Source organism: Alexandromys fortis, unplaced genomic scaffold (genome assembly GCF_014885135.2).
Source record: "Alexandromys fortis isolate MF-2015 unplaced genomic scaffold, M_Fortis_MF-2015_v1.1 scaffold_23, whole genome shotgun sequence".
Lineage (NCBI taxonomy): Eukaryota > Metazoa > Chordata > Mammalia > Rodentia > Cricetidae > Alexandromys > Alexandromys fortis.
The window spans coordinates 13,514,216-13,536,497 of record NW_026067907.1 but is presented as its reverse complement, the minus strand read 5'-3'; positions in this window follow the sequence as shown (position 1 = coordinate 13,536,497).

Genomic DNA, 22,282 nt, shown 5'->3' with positions numbered 1-22,282 from the left:
GCCAGCCTCACTGTCACCCCTCTCCAGAGGTCCTGGTTCCCAAAGCCCACCCATCGGAGCCCCCCAGATGAAGGGCACAGCATTCACTAGATCTTTGCTGTTGTGGAAGCCAAGACCACAGCATGTTGTATACAAAAGCCTGATCTTTCGATCTTTGCCTTCAGATTTTAATCTACTATAATCAATAATTTGTTATACATAACGAAGACAAATGCTACATAATGGGCCTGTGTTTATTAAGTCAATATATGACTCCTAGGGAATTCCTTGGCATTGTTTGTGTGCGGTATAAATATTTTAAGATTCTGCCGGTAACAGGAGTTTCTGTGTATATTATACAGAGTTCTCTTTTATCCAGTTTGAAGTAGCTTGAAGGAGCGGATGCAAATTGTCCAAACAAATGCTTGTTTCTCCCTCCAGCTGGGTAGATTGTCATTACTGCCTTCCGGGAGCCCTGGTGGTCCCAGCATTTACTCATAGGTAGGTATCCCTGGGTTGGAGCCCAGTTGCAGAGGATGGGAACTGGTGGGTGCTGTGTGATGGGAAAATGACAGGGCTGGGACGGTATCCTGTGGAGGTGTTTCGTGTGACAGGACTATGGCATGTCCTGTCGTGTTTTGTGTGATGTGGTGTGTGACATGATCCGTGCTGTGGTGCTTCATGAGCTACTGGGTCTGCTGTGGTATTCTGACATTGTATTGTGTTATGTAATGAGATGCAATGCAGGTTATGTGGTTTGTCATTGTACGCTGTAAACGGTGTCACTTGATAGTGTGTTTAAAGGTGTGGTATTCTGTGATGTGGTGCAATATGCTGTATTGTCTGGTGTATTGTTTGGTGCTGTGGCATAGTCTAATTGTGGTATGATGTAGGAGTATGCTGTTCTGGTGGTGGACTGTGTGCTGTGGTTTTTCACAGTGTTGTGTGGTATTGTGCTATTTGGTAGTGTGCTATACGATGTGTTGTATAATATGTGGTGGGGAGTTTGGGTGTCCTTTTATATAGAGAGGTACAGTGTGGTGTACTGTATGATGTTATATGCTGTTTTAAAATATTGTGTGATACAGTGTTTTGCAGTATGTGTATTATGATGTCATGCAGTATTTCTTAGTGTTGTATGAGAGTGTTCTCTGCAGTGATAAGTGGTGTAAACATGTCATGAAGTATGGCATTGTGTTGTGTAGTATCTTGTGATATGGCACTGTGTAGTGTTGTATGGTGTGGTGTTGTGTGGTGCAGTAATGTAGCATTGTGTTGTACAGTGTGATAGTATCTGATATGATGCTGTATTCCACTGTACCTCTTATTAGGGAACTGAAGGACTATAAATGGCAGGTTGACACCATGGAAAAACCTATAAAGGAAAACACAGATCACAAAGGGCATTGACTGGGAGGAGTAGAGAAGATATAGGCACACACTGCATGCTGGTACTGCTGGCCAGTGTCCCCTCAGCCCCGAGAACCCAGATCTACAGTGTGGAGAACAAGCCTCCATCCATGGAGAGGCTGGTCCTCTGTCTTCCTCGCCTTTCTATCCCAGTGACATAGAGTGACTCCTTCTCACCTCTTTAGTGGCCCACTGTCAGCCAAGGGAAGGTGACAGGAAAGTGATATACAGTTGATGTTCCAAGCCTGTGGTGTCCTGTCAGGTAGACTCCAACATGACCCACGTATGGAATGTTCTCTTCCCCCGGCTACTGACTGGATACACAGCAAGTTGAGTCCTCCCTTCCTCTTTACCCCCAACAGATCTGCGCCACGTATTTTCCCGATGCCATGCTTCAGCTCTGACTAGCATATGAGACCTGCTTAGTGAGGCCGAGAGCACTGTCCTTTTCTAGGACAGACAGAGGACCCAGGAAAGAACTATGGAATGGTGGCAATGTGGGAATGAACCACAGAGCTGAAATGAACGAGTATCTCGCACCTGGTTTTAAGGCAGTGTATGTGTCCATAAAACAGCTCTAGTCAACAGATCCGCAGCAGCCACCGATATCCATTAAATCAAGGTGAAGAGGAGACTGTGCATTGACCACATCCTTGCCTGTGAGAGACATGGAGGTGTTGAGTCTGCAGTGCAGCTCTGGGCCTTCCGCGAGTCACTGAGATGTCAGTGGGTCAGAAGCCTGGAGAAGAAGCACAGCCTGAGTCCTCTTGGCGTGTAGGGTCTTCACAGGTCCGCAGTGCAGCATGAGTCCTGGTAGACAGGCTCCTTTAAGCAGCTGTTAGTCTTATATTTTGTTACTGTGTTAGTTAATTGGCCTCTTGTTTGGTAAATAAAAGTGAAGGAGAAGCAGAAAAAAGAATTGTAGTCACCCCTTATGTAAAGACAGGACACATTCTGAGGTGTGCTTTGTTAGCAATGCCATTGCTTCATACAACTACCAAATGCTTACCCAAATCTGGAGGGTGCCGTCTGCTACAAAGCTGGCAGGAGTGTGGCCCCCTGCTCCTGATATCATCCCATACAACCTGCCACACTAGACACCGCGGAGGGCTATAACACAATGATGTGTTTGAATATCCACAGAAACCATGGTAAGAACACACAGTGATATCCCACACAACCTGCCACACTAGACACCGCGGATGGCTAAAACACAATGACATGTTTGAACATCCACAGAAACCATGGTAAGAACACACAGTGGTTTTTTTTTTTTTTAGCTCCATTATTATTCTCAGGAACCACTGTTGCACGTGAATTCTATGACTTATGAAACACCATCATTCACCACACAGATAGATTCATTCACTGGCTTCTAGGGACCCCATCTCAGACTTGCATAACTCCTGAGTAGGACCCACCAGGTGAGGACTTGGAGGCCAGGATGGCTGACTGGCTCCCTGTATCCTGAGATCTTCACCCAGGCCTTATAGCCCTCGTCCTAGGAAGCCTCAGAGACTATGGCTTGGCAGAGGAGAGTTCCCATGACTACTTATGGTGAGTCTTCCCTGAACCTAAAGTCTTACTGGAAGCTAAACTTGAACCCAAATGTTTTTTTTTCTCCCATTGCTGATTCCTGCATGCAGAAGCTTCAGCAAAGCATCTTGAACTGTCCTTAGAGGTACCCAGCCATGGTAATATGCTCTGTGGATGCTGAGGTACCCAGTTATGGTACTATGCTTTGTGGATGCTGAGGTACCCAGCCATGGTACTATGTTCTGTGGATGCTGAGGTACCCAAACATGGTACTATGTTCTGTAAATGCTGAGGTACCCAGCCATGGTACTATGCTTTGTGGATGCTGAGGTACCCAGCCATGGTACTATGCTCTGTGAATGCTGAGGGACCCAGCTGTGGTACTATGTTCTGTGGATGCAAAGGTACCCAGCTGTGATACTATGCTCTGTGGATGCTGAGGTACCCAGCCATGGTACTATGCTCTGTGGATGCTGAGGTACCCAGCTGTGTACTATGCTCTGTGGATGCTGAGGTGCCCAGCCATGGTACTATGTTCTGTAAATGCTGAGGTACCCAGCCATGGTACTATGCTCTGTGGATGCTGAGGTACCCAGCTGTGTACTATGCTTTGTGAATGCTGAGGTTCCCAGCCCATGGAACTGTGCTCTGTGGATTCTCTGGTTTGCCCTATGCACAGGGACTAGAACCTCAATTATCATGAGTTTAAATCTGAATAGATCCCTGCAACCATCTGCTAGGCTCTGTCCTCACTCATTCTCTCCTTATACATCGCATGTCTTTCACTCACTAAGCATTGCCTCCCTCCCATGAACAGTTCTCAAGTTCTAACACCGATGGGCTTCTGAACAGACAGGCTTGGAAGATGCACAGAGGGGGGTTGCATGTGCAGGTTGGAGGACAGGGGAGTCCACTATCACATGGTGATGTGAGAGTCCCCTCTGTATTCTGTGAATACCATTGATTAAAAAAAAAACTTCTTTGGACCTATAGCAAGGTAGAACTTAGTTAGGCAGGGAAAACTAAACTGCATGCTGGGAGAAAGGAGGGGGAGTCAGGAAGAAGCCATGGAGCAGCCGCCAGAGACAGATACACTGAAACCTTGCTGGTAGACCATGAACGTCGTGGTGAAATATAAAATAATGGAAATGGGTTCAATTAAGATGTAAGAGTTAGCAAATAAGAAGCTAGAGCTAATAGGCCAAGCAGTAATTTAAATAATATTGTTTCTGTGTAATTATTCCGGGAGTCTGGAAGGCCATCTGGGTAAGCGCCTGGGAAGGTTCCCCCTGTACTTAGTTTCCCCATCTATAAAATGGGAAACAAAGCCACCTGCTTGGTAGGCTTATTGCAAGGATTAAATGAATTAAAGTACATCATTCAGGAACCTTTCTGAACGCATAATGCAAGGGCCAGCTACTGTCTTAGCTCACATTAAGCAGAAAGCCTGAGTAATAGTCCCGTGTCCTAGTGGAACAGGTAGAGATTATGACTAGGATTTCAATTAACAATGATAATCATTGAAATTCTCCTTTAAAATTAAGCTCTTGGCAGCTCGTGCTGATGAAGTTGCACGGCGTCCCTGTCTTGCAGCACGCCACTTCATTAGCTAAGAGGGGAACCTGAGATTAAAGCTAAGCCCTCCAAACACAAAGAAAGAGGATTTATTTTCCAAAGGAAAATTAAAAGGAAAGATGATCTGTCCCTGGTAACAATATACTATTGTTCCCCACGCCCAGTCCCTGCCTCGGGCTGAGCTCCTCCAGGACCACAAACCAGGCAAGGCCTCCCTGGCATGCCCAGCTGCTTGGGACAGGCTTCTGCTGCTGTCGGCCTCTCCAAGAAGTACCTCGGAAAGGCTTCCATAGATTCTTTCCATGAGAGAGTGCATTTTCCAAGAAACTCTAAGACTCTGAGCAGGTGGACATAGCTAGGGAGTAAAATATCATGCCCTTTGGGTAATGTTAGTGACCTGCTTCTCAGGCCCTGGGAGGCAGCTCCAGGGCCCCCAAGGAGGCAGGTTTGAACTCTTGAAATGTTTGTACTGGGTGTTGTAATCTAATTGCAACATTTCATCCATCCCTTTCTTCCCTTCAAACTCATATATATACCCTTCTCTACTCTCCTTCAAATTTATGGGCTCTTTTGCATTAATTGTTATTGCATGTATACATGTATTTGTATATACATGTAGATTCCTAAATATAACCTGTTGAGTTTATATAATGTTACCTTTTTGTATGTTTTCGGGTCATTTGACACTGAACAGTCAGTGTGCTCTTCCTTGAGGGGAACCACGTCTCTCACCCCCAGTTTTCCTCGGTTTTGCGTAAGGTTGAGGCCTTGTGGGCTTCTGGTGTGGGAGGTCCTTCTGTATTTGTGTTGCTTTTATTGGTTAAATAAAGAAACTGCCTTGGCCTTTTGATAGGGCAGAACTTAGGTAGGCGGGGAAAACTGAACTGAATGCTGGGAGAAGGAAGGTGGAGGGAGAAGCCATGAACCCAGACAGATATGTGGAAACTTTGCTGGTAGGCCATGACCTCATGGTGATGCACAGTTTACTTGAAATGGTTTAAATTAAGGTGTAAGAGTTAGCCAATAAGAAGTTAGAGCTAATGGGCCAAGCAGTGTTTTAATTAATACAGTTTCTGTGTGGTTATTTTGGTTCTGGGTGGCAGGGACGAACAAGTGGCTTCCCTCCAACAGGCTTCCCCCATCCACGCTGCCTTGTTTGTTGATGTCATCCTGCTCAGATCACAGTTGGGTGAGACAGTCACATTGAATCTTAAGATATGTTTCTACACAAAACTTATCCCTAGGGCTGGAACTGAGGAAACAGGGGGTGAGAGGGAATGTCCAGACAGCAGTTTCAGGGGTGAGTGGCCTGCAGGTAAAAGGACTAGAATTCAGAGACGAGAGGTCTCAAACAGAAAGAGAGACTCTGCCTGGCCCACTGGAGTCTATGGAGCTGATGGGTTTCCCTTGCAGCCAAACAAGCCTTTACCAGAGCTGTTGGCAGTGTGCTGTTTAGACTTCCACCTTCTAGACCTGTGTGCTAAATCACCTTTTCTTTCTAAAGCACCTGGGCTCATCTCACACTGTAGACAATCTATTTAGAGATAGTTCTAGAGGAACCTGGTGGCCAAAGAGAGAACCACCAAGTATGGGTAAGGGTTGCTTGTAAAAGGGGCTCTGGGTGTCACTCCCCACTTCCACAAATGCATTCAGTTCTACAAAAATGAACACCCTGCTTACATCACTCGTTGAGCAGTGCCGTGTGGTTCGGGAGGTACTGGCTCTATAACCACCAGTCTTTCCCCTGGTGTCCGTGATTTGGGATTAAGCCTAGAAAACAGCATATGACGGTGATAAAGCAATAGCACTGGTGTTGGAGATGAGCAGGGACTTTGAAGGAAGCAATGGAACCCAGCATTGCCCACTGTGCGCGCGCACGCGCGCGCACACACACACACACACACACACACACACACACACCCATGGCAGACGTGGCTAATCAATACCTGGCCCGGGTAATGCTGACAGTTTGTAGAAGCTGGGATAGACAGGTATGGCGATGCCTTTGAGGAAGAACTCAGAACATCTGCATAAGTGAGACAGAAGAGTTGGGCGGACACACCATGCTTTGTGCCCAGAGTTTCACTTATCCAAAAAAAAAAAAAGGCCCAAAAGACGCAAACAACAACAACAGCAGCAAAAGCGCACCCCTCACAGACGGTACAGGTAAGACAAAAGGATTGTGCTTCCTGTCCAACGAGGACCAGCACACCATGGCGAGGGGTACGCCAGCTGCTCCATCTCCAGCCAGGCAGCACCTCTGTGGACACAAGGCCATGGCTAGTTCATGACAACAGGGCTGAGTGGTTGAAACAAGTCATGGTTCACTAAAGTCCTAAAAGATCTCATTCCTGTCCCTTTGCAGAAACGTGTGTAAGATTTTATAGGCCATTTAGGAAAAGTCCCAACCTGCAATACCACCCTTAGATCTTCATAGGAGAATGGCGGTGTGGACACAAACAGAAGTCACTCCCAGATAGCACAGCCCCAGACAGAGGCCTCCCATCCCCTTCTCATACTGCCACAGTGACATCAATTCCCCAGAAGTCGGAATGCTAACAGGTAGAATCAGAAGGCATCTCCCCAAAAAAGGCAAAGCGGCCATTGTCATACAAGTCTGAGCCACTGAGCTGACAAACTGCCATTTCTACAAGGACAGGGACATTGCAGACTTCTATAAGTGACTTCAACTGCTGGAAGATAGGTGTAACTCTTACTTTATAGGTGCATCGGCGTGAGGTGTCAGATCCCCTGGAACTGGAGTTACAGACAGTTTGCGAGCTGCCATGTGAGTGCTGGGAACTGAACTCTGATCCTCTGGGAGAGCAGTATAGACAGGGCGACCAGAACAGGAGAATTCTGGGAAGAGAAAAGGTTCAGTCTGTAGTCGTCACCCAGAGGAAGCAAGATGAAAATGCTCCACTGATAAAGGTACCAAGCCATGTGGCTAACACAGACAAGAATTATGGGTTAATGTAGGATGCAAGAGTTAATAAGAAGCCTGAGCTAATAGGCCAATCAGTTTATTATTAATGTAGGCCTCTGTGTGTTTCTTTAAGACTGAATGGTTACAGGACTGGGCAGGACAGAAACCTCTGTCAACAAGAAGTCCTTGGGCCCATGACACAGGAGCTGTAATAACACAGATCCCAAGACCGGGTACAGAGTAGGAACAGTGCCAGGCCCAAATCTGAAGTTGACTGTGCTGCAATGAAAATTCCGGGATGCCTTGTGAAAAGAGGAGCTGCCAACAAGATAACGGTCATGATAAAACTAACCGCAAAGTGAACATGAATCCCAGAGGCTCGCAGGCTAATGTGGGGAACTAGACGTCACGCTCAGTCTCTGCCTTCGGTGCTTCTAAACATGTCTTCTCATTAGCAGGTGCCTTCCCCACACGCTAACACTTTCTCCAAGCCTCTGACTCTGCCGTAGGCACCACATGTACCATTTCTGTCCAGGGACAGATCCCAACTGCATGCTCGGAGACCCTGCCCAGCTGAGGCAAGCAGAAGCCCCTTGTTGGGAATGTCCGGAGAGAGAAGTGTACAGTCAGCCTAGACTGTCCTGAAGCTGTGCTCTGGGCTGGCCATGGAAAGGCATAGGGAACCGTCACCATGTGGGACCCAGTGAGCACAGACAGGGTTGGAGCAGCAGCAGTCTGCATCCCACCCCATGATAAACACAAGCCTTGCTGTTCTCTTCCCTCTCCTATGACAGGTCCTATACCAGTCATTCCCCTTTACAAGGTTCTCGGCTTGGGTCCCTTGTCCGGTACTAACATTCTCAGAAGAGGCCAGATCAGATTTCAGAATTGAGTGGCCCACTCAAGGCAATGGGACTAGGACCCTGGATCCTATCAACTCAAGTTCTTCAGTCTAAGGTGCTTGTTCTGGGCCAGGCTAACTCCCCTCATCTGCCACCAATGGAAGCTCAGTTGAGTTGGAACAGTGGCCCTACCTCTTCCTGTACAAGTCCTCTTGCTGGCTACATGGCTGGGCCAGCAGCAATGGATGCTTGCAAAATGTTCCTTCATGGAGTCCTCACAAAGCTGCAAATATCAGTTATCTCTGAATGGTGGGGACAGCCAGCTTCCACCTCCGTGCTAACCTATTTCAGTGTCTACAGCTCTGAGTGCATACATATACACAGTTTAATATGGAGTTTATGTGTGTGTGTGGATTTATGTGCACATATAAACCTTTTGTGAGTGTGTAGGAGGACATGTAAATGAACATCGTGTTCATGTGTGAATGGATACATATGCACATGCATACCTGTGTTGTGTAGTATGTGCAGGTGTGAATGCATAAAGTATGCGTGTGCATGTGTGATCGGTGTGAGCATGCTCATGCATGCATGAGGGAGTTGCATGGGTGTTGCTGGCGGCGTCTTGGTCAACATGCTCCATCCTGATGTAAACCACAGACCACAGTGCTGTCCCAGAACCAGGACTGAGGAAAGGGAGTGAGGCCAGGTGAGGCGGCTGCAACCTGTTGAGCAGGTAATTAAAGGCCTGGTCACAAGAGCGACCTTGGGATCTCAGCTCCAGGGATGCTGCTTTGGTCCTTGGAGAACAGGGAAAGCTCACGCCACCCCCGAATGGGCAGCCTACCTTCAACCTTTAGAAAGGCAGTTTGCCTGAGAGCAGGAGGTGGGAAGTGGGAAAGGTGGGAGGAGCCCTCGACTCGAAGCTGGGCAGGACCCAGGCTGGTCAAACCAAATGCAGGTTTGTGATTGCCTGTAAAAAGGGTTGTAGGAATGGGGGCACCAGAAAGATGTACCCACAGCCCAAATCCTGACCAACCACCCCATCCTCAGCCACCCAGGCCCATGTGCTAGGAAGCTACTCACCAGAGCACACAGCCTGTGGTATAGGTGCCTGCCTGCTTCGATTTACACTCCTAACACCCCACGCTCACTCTAACACTCAAACCCACGCTCTCTCCCACAGTTACACTCATACTCACACTCACTCTGATTTACCCATTCACACTAGCACCCCGAAACATAATCACACTCAGATCCCCACACTGACACGCTTAGGTCCTCATTCGTTGTTAGATGCCTACTCTCCTACCCTCACCCACTGACACATTCACAGGCAGACTCGCATACTGATCTTCTGACACACTTCCCAGCTCACACCTCACAAAGACCAAGCACACGAGCTAAGACGGCGTGCGTTTCTATTTATTCTTTGTTGGCAGTTGCATCCACCCAGAGCCAGGAATGTGGCTCCTTCAGGTCTGTGTACTGTTGGCAACAGACCTACTGTGCAAAGATAGCATCAACAGACACAGAGACCCAAGTCACGGGCCTCTCATCCTTTGGGGGCTGCATTGTGGAACTCTCGGTGGGGCTCACGCTCCCAGACTGGCCAGATTGGCCTCTAGTTTGGAGACATCTGAGTGAACGGGTTTCCTTCTGGGCTGAGAGAACGCAGCCCTGAATAGAAAGACACAGCATCTCCATGATGATGCCTTACCCAGGAAATCACAGACAGAAAGGGCTCTGGGATCTGTGTGTTGTTGCTAAAAATAAAGCAGCTAAACATAAAGAGGCAACATCACTTCCTCGGGCCAACATGTCTGGGTCTTAAGCTGCTCTTCCCATAACACTGTTTTCTCTTTGTTAAATATTTAAAGCACAGACATGAGACAAATGTTGCCGAGTGTCTGTGTGTCCATGAAGACGTGTGTGTGTGTGTGTGTGTGAAGCGGCACAGCAATGTATTAATGTGTGTAACTAGAGTGGATTAATATTTATCCAAAGATAAACATAACAGCTTACAGAAGCACCAACAGTCCATTCCCAGTCATACCACATGCCATGACAAGGTCATCCTAATCATACGACATGCCATGACAAGACCAATAGAGTCTCACTCTAGAAAAATGTGTTTCTGGAGGGAAAAATGGGAAGTGGCCTTCCTGGGCAAACCTAGACTGTAAGTTGTGAATTCTCCATACCCCGCTGACTGGACTCCCCCAGACAGAGAGCTGTGCCCATCAGCTGGTTCATGAATCTGTGCCCCTGTCTAGAATCAGGTCACACTGGAAGGACATGAATCCTCTGACAATGCTGACTGCTGACTTGGCATGTGATCTTCCCATTCTGTTCTATTCAAGAGGCTTGGTTTCTGGGAAATCTTTGAGTTCTGAGTATGAGGCACTGTGAGAAGGTCTGCTTGGGATGCCTCAATGTGTCACTCTGTCTCCTGGGGATAAAGGATGGATTAACTGTCAAGAGTCCTCCTCCCCTTCTCCTCTATTGAGGCTCTGAGATTCCTAGTACTCAGAAGCCACCTGGCCTCTTAGAGGGATAACACAGAGCCCAGGCCACTCTGCAATGACAGAGCAGGTTGTTAGCGTCCCTGTATATGCAGGAGCCAACATACTTCCAGGGAACGTGGTTGACCAGATGTCAAGCTGAAGACACTTGAGCCGTCATCACCAGCACAGAGCCAGCACTCAGCTCTGCAGGGACCCAGAAGTCTGTGCTTTAAGAACCCTTGGAAATCTTCTGCACAGTAAAGTGTGGCAACTGCCAGGCTAGAGAGGGCTATCAGCCAAAGACGCAGTGAGGGTATCAATGTCACAGTGCCCTTTTGAGACAGCCATGAAAACCACAGACTCTTCCCCCAGATCTTTATTCAGGAGCTCAGATCTCAATTTACACTTTAAAATTTATCAATATTTGTTAATTTTATATTACATCTGTATGTGTATGCAAGTAAAAGTTCATGCATGTACTCAGGTGTGCATGTGTGCATGTGTTGTATGTCTGTGTGTGTGCGTGCATACATGTCTTTGTGTATCAAATACCTATGTGTGCATATGTAGATGATAGAGGTTAATGTCTAGTATCATCCTCTGGTTCTATCAACTATTAAAATGTAACTACATTTATTTAATTTTATTTATTTATGTGGGGGCAGCAGGTATGTAGCGGCTATGCATGCCACGGCATATGTGTGGAGGACAGAGGACAACTTGAAAGAGCTGGGTCTGTTCTTTCACCACACGGATTAGAAAACCAAACTCATTGTCATTTCTACCCAGTGAGCCTTCTTACCAGCTCTCTGCCTTTCTTTGAACAGTCTCTCCCAGAACCTGGAGTTCCAGCTAGATTGGCTGGCCATCAAGCCCCCAGAATCTACTTGTCTCTGCCCAACCCCCACCATTGCTGGGGTTACAGACACACACTGCTGCCCAGATGCTGGAGACTCAAATTCAGGACCTCATGACTGTATGATCAATATTTTAAATACTGAGCTTTCTCCTCCATCTCCATGTAATTACATTTTGATGTGTACACTATGAAGTTTGACTTGAAAATGTAAGCGTCCCATAGAATTCACACCAGAGCCTGGTCTAGGAGAGCTAGCTTCCGGTTGATAATGCTCTGAACCCGGAACCTGGGATAGTCTTCTTTCTTCTTTCGTATAGAAAACCCTGGCGACTTGTGATTCCAGCCTCTCTTTATGGGCAAAAGTGAAGAGACTGGCTCGCTGGAGTCTGCTGCCAGTTACAGATGGGTGCTCTCAGAAGAAGGGGTGCTGGAATATGTCCCTCTGTTTGTGTGCTGTGGATTCAGATGTTCCGGGCTCTGCACACAGGCAAGCACCTGCTAGGTCCTACTTAGCTCATCTGTTTTGGTGCCACCGTTCGGGTGATGAAAGTGTCCGTGTCAGACTCATCCTTCAGGTCTTTGTAGAGGAGTGATTCTCAACCTTCCAAACACTGTGACCTTTTAATACAGCTCTTCATGTTGTGGTGACCACCAACCATAAAATTATTTCATTGAATCATCATAACTCTAATTTTGCTATTGTAATGAATTATCATATAAATATCAGATATGCAGGATATCTGAGACGTGACTCCCAAAGGGGACTTGACCACAGCTTGAGAACCACGGCTGTAGACGGTCCCACTACCATCCAAAAGTTGCATTTTGGAAGTGTAGAAGATTCTCTGAAGGCTGGACTCAGGCCGGCACATCTCCATACCATAGCTCCCTGCTGTGGTCAGAGAGCTGCAAGGTCAGAGGGAAGTGACTTGCTGGAGGAGGCACAGCATGCTAGCTTCTTAATCTCTGGTCCCAGCATTCACTGCTTTCCCTGTCAGGGCAAACTGAAATCTACGGTGCCTTTCAACATGACAGGGGGCCTTCCCTGTGACATTCGTGTTACACTGCCCTGACCCGTTCACATGGTCACACCTGGAAGCGTGTGACAGGGAAACTCACTTACCAAGAGCCTCCCATTAGGACCTCCACAGGTGGGGACAACGACGAGGCTGGTTCTACTGAGCGTTTGCTGACCCTAAACATGGATGGCCATTGCTTCCACTCACAGGGATGAGACACTGAGACTCAAGTGTCACAATAACTGTGTGCAGACCACAAACACAAGGACACCCAGGAGGCCAAGAGAAGTTTCAGACTCAAGAGGGGACCTGGACAAAGCATGAACAGGGAAGGGGACTGGAAAAGGGCAAGGAGGGCTGGAGGCCACGGCCAGGCACACATGCAGGAGGGAGGTGTGCACAGACCAGGACGGCAGGAAACGAGAGCTTGAGGCTGGCCGGGAGCCCTCCACACAGCCACTCCAAACTGGCTTGCTAGATCTGGTCTGCACTCTGTGTACTCTGAGGGCTCATAAAATAATAAAACTCTCAAAGTCCCTCAGTCGAGGGACTGGGTAAATGCAAGCATTATGATCTTCCCGCAACAGATGGGAGCTGTTTGGGATCCTTTATTCCTTTTCCTCTCCCTCGCCTCCCCCCACCCCACCCTGCCAGCAGCTATGGGGAAGAAGAAAGCAGGCTGCTGCTTCAGACGATCCATCAGCCCGGAGCGTGGCTGTGGGAGGAGGGTGGCTGCTCCCAGGAAGACCCCCACCCCAGCCCACCGAGGAAGCCGAGGGTCATGGGAAAGGTCCCCTCGGATGGGGAGAGGCACACACTAAACAAACGCGGCCACACGATGCACACATTCAAACGCCACCCCGGGGAATGTGTGCACATATGTTCCGTGCGGGTGAGGAGGAGGGCTCCCAGCCTCCAGAAAGCAACGCTTTAAAAAATTCCATCAATCAGACTGCGGTCTTGTGAAGTATGAAGATGAAAACCACAGAGGAGACACGTGCTCTGCTCTGTCACCAGCTGCCTGTCTGAGGCGGCTTGGTCACTTTGCCTGGAGACACACTGCTGTCCTGTCTGGACTGAGAGGAGCTGGGAGAAACCAGGGGTGGAAAGCAGTGACCGCCCACCCTCGCTCCTGCTCACACACTCTCCCGAGGTCCAGGATGACCTCATGGCTTGCCTTCCTCCCTGCAGTCCCGGACCAAGAAAGATGCATGAATCCATTCCCTACAACAAACGCTGTGAGGGACCTGATGTGGTGTTCCATCACGGCAGTACCTCCTTTGTATACGTGGAAGTCACTGCACACACGGCTCCTATGTCCTGCCTGTGCATGAACCAGCACCACCTACCCACCGATCTATACACACTAATTCCAGGAATCTGCTCTCATGTCTGGATAAGGACACCCAGACTGACACCGATCCCCAGTGCCCGAGGCACAGAAACGTGGAAGAGCGTGCAAACCTCAGTCCCTTGAAGTAGACCTGAGATGACATTTCCCAGTCCCAACCTCCCCACCCCAGGAAGCCGAGGGTCACCCATACCAGCAGGAGGGCATGCACAGGTCCCCAGGAGAGGACGGACAGATTTCACCAGGACAGGAAACTTGCACGGCGTCCAGTCTGTGCTCTTGCCACTACAATGGAGTATAGCCTATTGGCAGACACACCCCAGTGTCTGCTGTGGCATGCCTGTGTGTGTTTTAAGAGTGAACTCCACAGGGCCACAGAGAGACACACAACCAGGGTGCAGGGGACGGTGAACCTAGAATCCCACGCTGGAAGTGACAGATGAACAAGCCAAGCTGAGCTGTCCCAACAACCCTGCCACACTCAGGTCACCAACAGCTACTTAAAGTCCAAACCCAAACCTTGGCCAGGATCTTGCACCACAACTTCTCACGTTTCCCCACCACCTCTGTAGGTTTTGTTAGCCCACAGCCCACCTGGATACAGCGAGCAGTGCTATGACCAAGGGGATTTCCAACCCTGAAGATAAGGTCTGTGAAATACAGGCTGGTGCTGCACTTGCTTTTGCTTACACAGCAAGACCACAGGGAAGATGAGATCAAAGTGTTTGTGACCACTGCCACTCACCTCACAGTCCTGGCTGGGCCCCTCGGGGTGTCCCTCTCTCCAGCAGCATGTCAACTATCATCACCCTCTCACCACAGCCACCCTGTGGTCCCTGTCCTCAGATTTTGTCCCCTTTCCTGTAAAGTGCCAATCGCCCTGGCCTCTGTTTCCAAAGCCAGACCACCTTCAATCTCTAGTCTAGCTCGGTATTCACTACCTCCCGTAACCACCGGTACGGTATCTCCCATCTGTGATCCCAGTGCTTGGGAGGAAGACTCTAGAGGAGAGCTGAAAATTCCAGGCCAGCCTGGGCTACGGAGTAAAACCTTGTCCCATAAAGCTAAAAGAAAACAAAAATCAAAACACACACAAACACAAAGCAAACAAAACAAAAACCCTGGGTAGCACTGCAGTGAGCAAGGAGGCAGAGCACTCCCTCTCCCAGTGTGCACGGCTCACAGACACACACTGTAGTGCAAACCTCACCTCTCCAGAGGCCTCTGTGACTCCGAGGGAAAGAGTTCTCATTCTTAAAACTCTGCAGTGCAGCTAGAATCTTGAGAAATCTTTGAATATAAAATATTAACTACATACATCACCCGGACCATTAGCCATCTGTGAATAAAAGCTAAACGTCAAATATTTACCTTTAAGACACCATCATTTGGACAAAGTGCCAGCCTATTGAATGGGAAATTCTTTTTTTTACCAACTACACATCCAACAGAGGGCTAATATCCAAATATATATAATATATATATATATATATATACTCATAAAACTGGATATCAGGAAAACAAATAACCCAATCAAAAAATGGGTATAGATATAAATGGAGAATTACCAAAAGACAAAATTCAAATAGCTAAGAAACAAAGATATGTTCATCAACCTTAGTCATGCATTGCTAGTGGGAGTGCAAACTTGTACGTCTCTGTGGAAATCAGTGTGGTGGGTCCTCATGAAGCTGGGAATTGATCTCCATGATACCACCATACTGCTTTTGAGCATACTATCTTTATAGTTGCTTCTATATTCATAATAGCCAGAAACTGGAAACAATGTAGTTGAGCCTCAACAGATGAATGTATAAAGAAAATGTGGTACATTTATACAAGGGGGTATTTCTCAGTCATTAAAAAAAAATAAAATCTTGAAATTTGCAGACAAATGGATGGAATTAGAAAAAAAATCATTATCTTATGTGATGTCTGGGATACCCCAGACCCAGAAAGACAAACATGGTACATATTTGCTAATATGAGGATATTAGCTATTAAGTCAATGATCCAAGCTACAATCTGTAAAACCATGGAGGTTGGGTTTAGAGTAAGGGTATGAGGGTGGAATGGATCTCTCTAGGAAAGGGAAATAGAAGAGATAGTTATAGATGAATGAGAGGGGTCATGACTGGAGTGGAAGGATCAAGTAGAGAGGGTGGGGGAAGAAGTAGGAATACAAGGAGAAGCAGTTAAAATTAAGATCCATTTAAAGGGGTAGTTGTAAGTGGAGACTTCTCTTTCATTTCCCAGCTGCCCAGACCCGAACAATCACACAGAAACTGTGTTAATTACAACACTGTTTGGTCTATTAGCTCAGGCTTCTTATTAACTAACTCTTACATCTTAAATTAACTCATTTCTATTATTTTATGTTTTACCATGAGACTTGTGGCTTGTTTCCTCTTGCTTCTTAGGTGGCTACATGGTATCTGCCTCCTTTGGCAGCTACATGGCATCTATCTGATTCTGCCTACTCTCTCTATGTATCTCTTCAAACCTAGTTATATTCTGCCCTGCCATAAGCTGAAGCAGCTTCTTTATTAACCAATGTTAATAAAATATATTCTTAGCATTTCCTGTCTAAATAAAAAGGAAAGTTTTAACTTTAACATAGTAAAATTACATATAACAAAACAGTTATCAAGCAAGAATTATAGTTACAATATTTAGTCCGTTTATATTTGGCAAATTAAGGAACATACTTTATCATGTATACTATGTTCATAACTCTAAAGTTTTATATCTAATTTATCTTTTATCATAACTAAGGAAAACTATATGTATCTGTCTTTAAGTCTTCAAAGACCCCAGAAGGATGTAATATTACCTAAGTAAACAGGAAGTGCATTGTAAGCAACTTCCAAAACTCTAGTATTAACAGAGACATTTTGCTGCCTCGACAGTCACCCAAAGTTCTTCTGTAATGTTGGAGCATCCGTCTTCAGCCTACAGGCTCATAGTATCAGACTTTCCATGAAGCAGGAAATTTGAAAGGCTGTTTTGTCTATCTTGGAAGTTTGTCAGTCACTTTTTTCTGTATCTTGCAGAATGTCTGGCAGTTTCTTCTGTGAAGCAGAGAACCTTAAGGACTATCCTGTCTTTTAGAATGTTCAACAGTCATTTTTCTGTGGGTCCTGCATGTCCAGTTCATATAACATACCATCAAGTGGTCCAGGCAAGAGTAGTTTCTTGCCCGAATGGCCAGCCTTGTCACATTGAAGGCAAATTCCATAAAAAGTTTCTTCAGTGTCCATCAACCTCTCTGAAGTAATTGGTGCTGCCAGAAGCAGACATGGCTTACCAGCAGAAGAAGGTCTAAGTTCTTAAAACATTTTAAATGCCATATCCTGTAAGTCTTTGAAAGGTTTGAAGAATACCTATCTAACTGAAATATATCGCTATATATCTTTGTATATCTGGAAAACCTGACTAACATAATTAAAAGTTGATTATTATAGATGACTATCTATTAATCTGTATTTCTTAATTACACATTACATTTTTAAAGGAGCGCACAAACACAATACTTTAAACAAGAGCAGAAATACATATACACAGTGTAACAAAATTGACCTTAAATTTGTATCATTAGGCCAAGATCCATACCAATACAAAGTATTCATCTCTATATCATATCTCCCTTTTTTCTTAAGAAAGAACGTGAGTGTGACCATTAACAATTTATAATCAGCCTCCTTTAAATGAAAACAAACATTTATAAACAATATTTGGGAATTTGGGCACAGTTCTTGAGACTACTTCCTTCTGATTGTTGGGCAAAGTATTCTTAGGGTTCACAGAGACCTTTCAGGGGGTATTGTTCCATAAAACCACATTAGCTTGAAAGGAATCCACAGACTCTCATTTTCTGTGGAAACAAAAGCAGAACCTCTTTTCCAAAGTAACATATCCCTAGTCTCAAATTTTAAAGTCAAGATACCTTTATGTTCTTTATCCTATCAGCCCCCAGAAGCAAATATCTCTCTGAAGTCCAAACATTCAAAAAAACACAATAATATACATAATTCAGATTCTCTGTGTATATTTCATCTTTATGTGGCTTATTTTCTTTGCTCCCTTAATCTATGATTGTCTGTATTCTTTTATATTACTTTTAATGCATTTTAAATACTGTATTTTTAAAACTATTTCTTTTTATAATTGTCTATACTCTTTCTCTCCTGTCTTCTAAGCCTACATACATTTATCCAACACTGTGACACATTCAGAGGCCTTTTTTTTATCTGAATCTTTCTTTATTGTGTATCTGTAATCATTTTCTGACCAGGAGCATTTTTTTGTTTGTTTTTTTATGCTAAGTGGACATGGCTTGGGCCAACTCTGCAGCCCTGCCTGTTTGCTCTGCCAAGTCCACAATACAGAGGCATGTTCACTGCCTCTGCAAGCCATGCTCAAGGTCCCAACTCCAGGGAGGTAGCAGGTCTATGTTGCCATTCAGCAATATGTAACATGATGCTCACAGACTCCATTTAAGTGCTCCATAACAGGACCAGCACAAACCAGGAAGCCAGCTCTTAAAGAAGCCATGCAATTTTTGCGCTGATGCTGCATCAGGAAGCCTTGTCTTAAAGGAATCATGGTTCTGCTTGCCTCCAGCAAACAGAGTCTACATGAGAAAATGCTGCTACCAAGAAGCCATACTTAACTCTGTTCTTTTGTGTCTAGAATTCCTTTCCAAGCTTTTATGTGAATGTAGTTGACCCCATTGGTGTGCCATTTTGTAAGCGTTTCCCAGCTGCCCAGACCCAAATAAGCACACAGAAACTATGTCAATTACAACACTGATTGGCCTACTAGCTCAGCCTTCTTATTAACTCTTACATCTTAAATTAATCCATTTCTTTTATTTTATGTTTTACCATGAGGCTCATGGTTTGTTACCTCTTGCTTCTTAGGTGGCTACATGGTGTCTGCCTTCTTTTGCAGCTACATGGTGTCTATTTGACTCCACCCACTCTCTCTCAATATCTCTTTCAGCTTGGTTATATTCTACCCTGCCATAGGCTGAAGCAGCTTCCTTATTAACCAATGATAATAAAACATATTCATAGCATACAGAGGGGAATCCCACATCAGGTGGTATGGAAACCTAATACAGTAGAAGCTTCCAAAAATATACACAGATACAAAAGTGATCTAAATGAAATTGTGAAATAGTGGGAGAGACAGAGTCCCAACTGGGCATCTCTTGTCACCAAATGAAGTTTCCAGTACTGGGAATGGGTTACATCTAGTTGAATTGTTGGCCTAAGAGTTCCCATGGGAATCCCTAAGCAACCCAGGCTACTGCCAAGACTACAGGCTGCTTTCTGCAAGGCTGACAGTAAGGCCCTGTTACCAAAGACGATACTACACAACTCATCAAACACAGAGAAGCTGAGCTGGGGCCTACATGGAGCCTTTACCCCCTACAGCTAGTGTCTTTGATATGGGAAGGTACTCTGCATGCTATCAAAGGAGAAACATAAACACAACCCACCTACAAACCTTTCGACCACCACGGTGTCCTGCCTGCAAGATACACTAGGGCAATAGTGGCACAAACTGTGAGGGAGTAACCAACCAATATCTAATTTGACTTAAGGCACAAGATGAAACTTATACCTGACCATGCTTGGGTAACCAAGAACCTGAGACTAGATAGGCAGGAACCTAGGGTAAAACCAAACACTATTGTTCTGCTCAGGGGAAAAAAAAACTAACAATAAAATGACTCCCGATGATATTCTGCTGTACTTATAGATCTGAGCCTTGCTTAGTCATCATCAGAAGAGCTTCCTCCTGCAGATGAAAACAACTACAGAGACCACAGCCAAACAATATGTAGAGAGTGAGAGACCTAAGAACACACAGCTGTGAATAGGATGCCTCCAGCAAACCCCACCCCTCAGGGTTCAGGGAACCCTGTGGAAGAGGAAGTGGAAAGAATGTTAGAACCAGAGGGGACACAGGAAACCAAGGAAACAAGACCCTCTGAATCGACACATGATTCATGATCTATGACACATGAACTCACAGAGGGTGAGGCAGTGCTCACAGGCCCTGTACAGGTCTGTACCAGATGGGGTCCTAGAACTAAAAGGAGAGTGAGCATGAGCCCCCCCCACCCCCAACCCAGAAGCTACCTCCTATTGATTGCTACTTGTAAATGAAAATTTAGTTCTCTCAGCGGAAACCAGCTACTCTTAGGGTAAAGCCACAAGCACAGTGGTGGATGGCGAGTGAGAACAAGCCCAGCGGCATCCTTAGATGGTCTTTGTCTCACAACGTCATGTCAGGGCTTCTTAATCTTTCCATCTTTATCCTCACTCTGTTTATATACCCCCCTCTCTTTCCCTCTCTCTACTCTACAGGTCCTTTACACATAAATGTGGTGGCTTCCAGCTTTGTGTTTTCATGGGGCTCCTGAGTGTGTGGCTGAGTGGATCTCTGTGCCTGTTTCTTGTGCCTTCCTATTGGCTCTTTTCCTTCTGCTTATATTGTCCTATTTCAATATGTTAGTTTTTGTTTTATCTTATTATGTTTTATTTTACTATTATCCCTTAGAAATCTGGTTGTTTTCTAATGAGAGCAGAAAAGGGGTGGATCTTGATGGGTGAGGAGGTGGGAAGGAATTGGAAAGAGTAGCAGGAGAGGGGAAGCCATAATCAGGATATAGTATAGTAGGGGAAAAAACACATTTTTTTTTCAATTAAAGGGGAAAATCTGCATTTAAAATTGAAATCAAATGAAGATGATTTTTCAGTATCCTTTTTCTTTTTATTTATTCGTCTCTTGTGTAATACATCCTGACCACATTTCCCCTCCCCCACTTCCTCATTCCCTCCCTCACCTCCTCTCTCCCCCAGATCCACTGCTCCTCCATTTCCCTTCAGAAAAAAGAGCAGGCCTCCCAAGGATACCAACCAAACGTTGCATGACAAGATGCAAAGAGACTAGGCACAAACCCTCATATCAAGGCAGAACAAGGCAACCCAGTGGGAGGAAAGCGTCCCAAGAGCAGGCAACAGAGTCAGAGGCAGCATCTGTTCCCATTGTTAGGAGTCCAACAAAAACCCCAAGATAAACAACCACAGAATGTGTGCTGAGGGTCTAGCGTGGTTGCCACTTCAGTCCCTGTGAGCCCTACAATCCTTCCTCGTCCTCTTCCATGGGGTTCCTCTAGCTTCACCTGATGATTGGCTGTGGGTCTTTGCATCCACTCAGCATCAGCTGCTATAGGAAGGCTCTCTGATGATGACTGAGCTGGGCACTGCTATATGATATAGCAAAATTTATAATAGCAGAATATTATCAGGAATCATTTTATTGACTTTTTTTTTTTGACCAGTCATGTTTGGCTCATTTGGCTTTGTGGACTGCATGAATTATTCCCTATCATCTAAGCACTAGAGTCAATAAATAAATAAACTGTCTTAGGCCTGTGATAGGGTAGAGTAGAGCTAGGTGGGGAAAACTAAACTGAATGCTGGAGTCAGAGAGAAGCCATAGAGCCACCACTAGAGACTGACAGTAGGCCCCGAGCCTCATGGTAAAATATAAAATACTGGAAATGGGTTAATACTACAAGAGCTAGTTCCAAGACAGACCCCAAAGCTACAGAGAAACCAGTCTCGAAAAACCAAAAATAAAATAAAATTAAATTAAATTTAAAAAAATGGGAACCAAGCTGCTAGGGATAGGAAGGGAATTATAGGTGTTTATCTGAGATCAGCTGTTAAGTGTATAGAGAGACAGAGCCATCCTGAGTGTGCTACAATGTTTTTTGAGCCTTGGTAAGGGAAATCACCAACACTTCCCTCTTCACCTTTGGGAATGTTTGAGAAAATGTTTTCATGAAATGTTTTAGTTGTACAAGATAATGGTTTCATAGTCATTTTCCTACGTATACCCTTGCACCTTGGTCAGATTCTCATCACCCAGTTACCTGCCACTACCTCTCCTGTTTCCTTTTCACTGGACCACTGCCTCATTTAAAGTAGACCCCCTCTGGGCTGGAGAGATGGCTCAGAGGTTAAGAGCACTGGCTGCTCTTCCAGAGGTCCTGAGTTCAATTCCCAGCAACCACAAAGTGACTCACAACCATCTGTAATGAGATCTGATGCCCTCTTCTGGCATACAGACATACATGCAGGTGGAACACTATGCATGCAATGAATAAATGAATGAATGAATGAATAAATAAATAAATAATATGTATATATATATATACATATTCCAGCTGATGTGCTAGACAGCACCTCTCTAGGGT